At 39.7% G+C, this 7,275-nt stretch overlaps 1 long non-coding RNA gene across 1 annotated transcript in view; it reads left to right on the top strand.

Moving 5' to 3' along the window:
* Window positions 1-1,078: 1,078 nt before the first annotated feature.
* The window catches only part of LOC104949238 (uncharacterized), a 69,992-nt gene continuing 63,795 nt past the window's right edge, over window positions 1,079-7,275 (top strand). The window contains exon 1 of the long non-coding RNA XR_798784.1: window positions 1,079-1,154. This is a non-coding gene — a long non-coding RNA (uncharacterized lncRNA). The remainder of the gene's footprint in view (window positions 1,155-7,275) is intronic.

Raw genomic sequence — 7,275 nt, 5'->3', positions numbered from 1 at the left:
CCATTGATAAAAACCTTTTATCTATATAACAACATAATGTTTGTTTGCCACAATGCTTATCTCTGCAATGTTCCAAAATCAATTGAAAAAGTCCCGTTGCTTTTACCGAGGGAGCCATTAAGGTTGGGCACTGCACCACTATGTACATAATAATACTGGTCCTCCAATGTAAATTACCAAGTGTCAGCGTTAAATGTGCTACTGTTTTGGACGCCTGACATAGTTTTCATTGTTTTTCCGTTGCCACTATTGAAAGTTAATTGTTGTCTGTTTGCTTGGGCAGTGTTAGACAAGTAACATGATTAATCCAGAAGCCTTCTACTAAGGTTTAATATATGCTAAACCTAGCATATTTCCTTTTTTTTCCTTCTTCCTTTTGCCATCCCTGCTTCTGTACCAGTATAAGTACACTATAAGTAATGTGATTGGACGCTGCGGCTGTGTGTGCTCCTCTTCCCCACACCCCTTTGGATGTGTTAGTTGTTTACTGCCACTCCGTTTTAACTGCAGTTTTTTGTGGTGGTATTGATGTGTTTCGGGCTGCTTTGAGTCAAGTCGCTCGGTGCGGGGTCAGGAGGGGGTAGGCCTGCGGTTTCTTCTTCTGTAGTGGTGACGTCCTACTGACTGCCTGCAGAGACTCTTGGCCTTGATTCTTTTCATCGCTGCTTCAGGTTGAATGTGCTGAATCCCTTAAAAAAATTAATATGCCAGCTTTGTTTAAGAAATCATACACCCTGGCAAGCACAAGTCAGGCAAGTGTGATCTATACAGTAAATAGCAGGGTGCGTCTTAGGGGTGGGGGACATATTAATACAGTAATGCAAAATACTATTAATAATAAAAATACAATTTAAAGCTTTTGGCATAAATTGCTAATTTCAGTTCACTTAATGGAGTTTTTTGTTTCTGATGAGATCATAGGTAAAAAAAAAGATGTAGACTAACCCTAACCCTCTGATTTCTTTTAAATGTAGCTTGAAGTGAAGTTTTTTTTAAAGATATTAAATAATTGGTTGACCTTTTACTGTATAAACTAGTCAAAAATACATATATTAATGATCTACTTTTTTTCTTGCAGGAGCATTGTGTGGCATTTGTGTAGTGCAAAGGATTGGCAAATACAACAGCTTCCCCCTTGACTACTCAGTGGAACGGTGAGTTCTGAACTGTCAGGCATTGAGCTGCCACTCATACACAATGTGAAGAACAGGTACAACAGTGAAGGGGATTCCTATAAGACCAATATTTCAGACAAATCACAAGGTGGACAGAATTATGGGAATATGCAATGTGGATAAAAACAGGGATTAATTAATTAAACATACAATGTAATAATGCAAGGGTTAACTGTCATGGCTGTATTATCTAAGTCACATATTAAATGTAAAATGTTACCATTGCATAGGCATTTTATCATTTAGGTAAAAAGTATTTGATAACTGGTCATTTGAACTAGTAGTAGTGCTGGATGCACATGCGATGGAAGACTGCACTGTGCGTGCAGAGCTGGGCTATTCTACTGAATTCTTATAAAGCGTGTTGCTAGCAGATCTATCATCCATGTGTGTAATTGAAGAATGAGCTGCTGAATGCATTAACAAATGGAATAATTAGGCATACTGTTAACAAAAATGCCTTAAGACCTTTACTATGTCCATTTCCCCCGTTCCGAAATTCAAATTTGACCATAACTTGCCCTTGGAAATGTTCCCGGAATTTTCCAACCCCTTGCAACCCTACATCATATTTGTGGGAGTATGTTAGAAGGGACACTGCTGCAGATATGTCGTCCACACTTGACAGCAGGACAACCCTTCTCTGGTTTTCCTCCCTGATAACCAAATCCAGTCAAGAGCCATTTGGTATCTCGCATGTAAAACACAGAACAGTATTGTTCCAGATCTGCAGTGTGCTGACAACATGACTCTTTCAACCCTGGAGTTACTCCAGTGACAGATGAGCCAAATGAGGAGTGAAGTTACCAACCACTCAGAAATGAAGAGGGTTACATTTCAGTACGAGACTGAGTTAATAAACAGTGGTGAAAAGTATACAAGCACCTGATGCCAACTCACATCGCAATGGGTATTCACCTTTTAAAAAGAAGAGAATATTTGCAGTTATTTTTGATGTCTGAGGACAATTCATATCTCTGCTCCAGTGTAGCTATTTTTAAACTGGCGCAAATATCAGGGGATCTCTCTTCCTCTGTTTTTTCCCACCTCTCTGTGCCTGTCTCTTCGGTTATCCACGTCCGATTGAATCTCATTGACTTGCTCTGTCATAGGAGGATGATTAATTAAGGGCTTAGAAAGACATTAATGTATGTTGCATACAGTATGTCCCTTTGTCCTTGCATGTTGTGGTGAATCATTCTGATGAATAAGTACTACCCGGACTATGAAATGATTGTATAATATCCTCTGTGGCTCTACAGGAGCTTCTTAAGTCATGAATGTTGTAGTGACATCATCTGGTTTAACTCAGTTTTGGCATGACATTTTAGCCTTAGTTTTCAGTTTTTTTTGCAATTTGAAAGACTTGGTTGTTTTCCGATAGGGGAAGTCTAACTATAGACGATACAGAGTTTCATTATGGCAAGTGTCAGGTTGTTGGAGCTTGAGGTAGGGTTACTAGACTTCAGGATATATTTGCCTCTTCTGCATATACAGTACAGTAGAAAATGGAGTATATTGAATATAGTGATGTTTTTTAACAAATATCTCTAACTGTTGACTAATGGTGCCATAATAAAATACATACCAGGGAATTCGTTTAGCAATGTGGATACAATGACCTAATAAGAAATGTTGAAATAGTACAAATAAGAATTTGAAAATAACGCCACTTTACTGTAATGTAGCCTTAAAAAAACAAGAAAAATAACAGTTCTCATGGTATAATATCCAAAATCTAAGACAATATCCACTCTCACGACATCAATATGATATTGAGATATATTTTAGTACTATTTCTGCATAAACTTTGACTATTACGGAACTGTAACACTAAACGCCTCGAGTAACACTTAAGATCTCACATTTCAATTTTTCCTCAAACATTTTACGAAGCAAAGAGTCGTTATCATTCATAGAGAGCCAGCGACAGCTCAGACGACGGTGGTGTTGTTGACAAGAGGAGACATTTATCGCCCACTTGCACTCCTCTTTAACAATTTCCATTTTCCTTCTGGGCGCTAGGGGGTAGGAACTGTTGAGTAGAAAAGGAATCCCGCCTGGAGATGATTCAGTTCACCATGGGTTTCTACACGGGGGCTGTGCCTAGTGGCGCTCAGGTGACGGCACCACGCCGTCTTTGTTAGGCCTTACCCTCCCAGGGTGTAGGTCGAGAAAAAAGTATGAAAAGGCATAAAGCAGCTGTCAGCCCTGTCTGTCTCTTTAACGTACTGGCTCCTTAAACCACAGACAGCATGCATGACCGGTGTTAGCTTCTGTATGGGCCCCAAACTCACACTATACAGATTTTGCACTTGGCGAAAGAAGAGGCAAAAGACTGCAAAATAGACCTGTTAGGTATACCAGAGCTTTATATGTTAAATAGTAAGCAATTGGCTTGTTCTCTGTGTGCATATTTATGGCAGCCGTTTGTTTAGTGTAACTCTGGTTTGAAAGCAACACATGGCCTTCTGCTTCAACCTTACTTCCATTATTGTAATGAGTATTTAGTGCAGCATTGGCAACACTCATCCAGCCAAAGTGTGCTATTTTATGTAGTAGAGTGAGGCATTTGGAAAGCTTGGCGCGCTGTATATTCTTGTATATGTATAAAGAAAAGACTAATTTATTGCACATTTTCCAATGATAAGGATTTGGCCACTATGGAAACCTGGACAATCATGGGACAATTTGGATTGAAAACCTAGAAAAAAGACAGTATGCGGGAAATGTAAACGATCCTCTTTATGAATCCACTGTTGAACAGCATTTGGAAATGTGCACACTGTGCTTGGTTGCGGGTTACATTGATGTCTACGATACATCAGTTGATACAGTGTCAGGTCCTCTTTGAGTGATGGAAGATGAGAGCCGTGTGCAATAATAACACACCTTATTTCATCTTTTTTCTTGTTGCTGCTTCAAAGGCGGCTGCCTCGATGATTTAATCTTTATACCAGCAGGAACTAGGCCAGCAATATTTCATCGGTGTCATGAGCACACAGTTTTTTGTGTGTGCATCCAAACAGTTGTAAAATGAAATGGGAAGTACTGGAAGGCTGACCTTTGGCCCCACAGTTGGGATCTATAATTCACGATTGTGTGTCACAAAATACTGAGCGAATTGCTTGTTTGCCACTGTATGTCGCTGAAAAAGAACCAGGATTCTCGTGTATTTCTAGTTTTTCTATCCGCACATTGACACCAACAGCCTGTATTTACCGTATGTGCAGCTACACGTATTATTAACCTAATTATTAAGGTTTTATGCTAAATCCGTAGCAACCAGGGGCATTCCTAAAATTCTCCCGTCTCTTACTTTAGTTCAAGCATTTCAAGCTGAGGCCTTTTATAAAATACTCCAGCAGAGAAATCCTTACCTTCTATATGTAATGCCTAGGTTAACCACTCTGGACTGTTATATAGAGGTTTTGGGGAAAATGTGATGGCAACCCTGCTGAACTGACCTACATTAGTAAAGGATCTTTACAATTCCTCACCAAATGGCTTTTGATTATCCTAATGAAGCGTGTATTAAGTTCCGGCCACCTGAAATGATTAAAATAAAGAAATAATTTAGGTAACAAATGATATTGCCCTCTGAATCCCTATTAAAAAAACTGCAATTAATCATTACCTACAACTAAATGTCCCACACTAATGGTTCTCAATTATGGACACCATGGGCCCAATTTCAGACAATATCAACCGTCTATTTTTTTACATTTTGACCAAATCGGCACCATTAAAAGTATGCTTATATAGTTAATATAATTCTCTGTTAGCATGAACCCATTGCTGGACAACTATCACTGGATTGAATGCTTCTCGAGCAACTGTCTGAGTTATACAAAGTCTTCTTTATGATTTTGAAGCATATTTATAGGTTTTGATTTATGATGGATATAAGAGATAATGGTTTTCAAGGAAAACAAAGTCACTTTGAATCTATAAACGTTGATATTGCTTGTGCGTTCCGTATCAAGTTCGTGAAAAAGTATATTTTCCACCCAAAATGGTCTAATCATGAAGTAAGGGTTTCAAAGTAGACTCCAAAAAAACATGTTTAACAATGACTTGCTTCCTGTTATTTCCACAACCTTGACATGCACCTGCCCTGTCACCTCACGCAGTAACTTTGCCTCACATCTCTCCCTCAACCCCCTCCCTCTAAAACCCTTCTGGCATTGAACAGATGTAACAGATGTTCGTGTTTTCAGGTTCTCAAATGATAACCTGAAAGCAAGCGTTGTCTCCATTGTTAAGCTGGCGTAGGCAATTGGTCAACTCTGGAAAATATTCCAAAGAGTCTGAACAATCACGAAAAGATAAGATCCAAGATGAAGCTGTTTTTACATTTTGGGCTGTTGCCCTCAGTAGGAGCAGCTTGAAATTTAAGAAAAACAAAGTGTTCAGGGTCTAAATGTGAAGACGGCAGATCTGTTGTTGGTAAGAACTAGACATGCATGCCTTATTTTAGCTTTGGTTCTAAAATTCCTTCTAACATCTATCCTCTCTACTCATATTGCCGTCCCCTTAAACATCCACCTCTAATGTTTGCTTTTGTTAAACTGCTGATTTTTGACCCTATTGGCGAGTGTAGTCATGATCTAAAAATCAACATCAGCAATCTAAAAGCTCTTCATATAGATATTATGCTTTAATAGAAATCATATTCCTGTACAGGGTTTCCCACACATAGACTTTACTTGAGCGGGCCGCCCTGGCATATTAACGTCCGCCAAAGTATTTTTCGCGACCCCTTTAGGTTTAATCTTTTTGTATCCGTCCGCGAGCATGACGCCATCTGCGATCGATTAACTAGTGGACAACGATCCCTCCTTTACCTGTTCGCTCCGCTATCGCGTGAAGGGTCTGCTTCATGCGCTCCGCAGTAACTCCGCTGCGAGGCTCCGGCGAACAGTTCATGAGCGTTCTCCACTAGCACCCCCCCCCCACATTCTCTGCTACCATCACAAGTATATTTCAGATCTGTGGGAAACACTGCTGTAGTTTGGCTTCTCTTTTGAAATGCTCAAACACCATATGTTCTGTATGATCCAGTAGCCAGAGTGCTTTAACACCATCACACTGATAATCATGTATTTACACGTGAAGGATCCATCTGGAGAGTACCTGCGTTCTTTCACACTTGTCGCCCACACTCTGTTGATCTGGTTCTCACTTTCTCTCTAAGCCCTTTGTTTTATCATTACTAACTGCTATCCATACACTGGTCTCCATCCACCCATGCCTGGGAGCAGACAGGGGATGGATGGATCCGGTATCAAAGCCCACATTTGTTTTGGAACCTGGAAGTGGAAGCGGTAACCAGATGTGAAAACAATGTAGTCACTTAGCCGAAGCCGTCAGAGAGGGCTGCTATCACTGATAATGTAGATCCTACCCAGCACAGTAAGTCTGTTTTGTGTCTGGGTGACATCTGTTTTGCACTGTACAAACTACAGATGGGACTTTGTGCATCTGGATCACTGATAGAATGTCATATTACTTCAGGGTTGGAAGGGTTGTGTTTACATATCTCTGCTGTTATACAGTCCTGTGTACTTAAGGATAAATGATGACCCGAGGTGTCATTATTTACTGAAGTGTTGTGTAAGTAGTATGAGTATGATTATACAGTGGGGCAAAAAAGTATTTAGTCAGCCACCAATTGTGCAAGTTCTCCCACTTAAAAAGATGAGAGAGGCCTGTAATTTTCATCCTAGGCATACCTCAACTATGAGAGACAAAATGAGAAAAAAAAATCCAGAAAATCACATTTTTAAAGAATTTATTTGCAAATTATGGTGGAAAATAAGTATTTGGTCACCTACAAACAAACAAGATTTCTGGCTCCCACAGACCTGTAACTTCTTCTTTAAGAGCCTCCTCTGTCCTCCACTTGTTAACTGTATTAATGGCACCTGTTTGAAATCGTTATCAGTATAAAAGACACCTGTCCACAACCTCAAACAGTCACACTCCAAACTCAATCAATCAATCAATCAATGTTTATTTATATAGCCCAATATCACAAATGTTACATTTGTCTCAGTGGACTTCACAGTTTGTACAGAATCAGTATGCCAAGGCACAC

Source organism: Notothenia coriiceps, unplaced genomic scaffold (assembly GCF_000735185.1).
Source record: "Notothenia coriiceps isolate Sejong01 unplaced genomic scaffold, NC01 NC01_scaffold00015801, whole genome shotgun sequence".
Taxonomy (NCBI): domain Eukaryota; kingdom Metazoa; phylum Chordata; class Actinopteri; order Perciformes; family Nototheniidae; genus Notothenia; species Notothenia coriiceps.
Note: the sequence above shows the minus strand (reverse complement) of the source record. Positions and strands in the feature narration are given on the sequence as shown.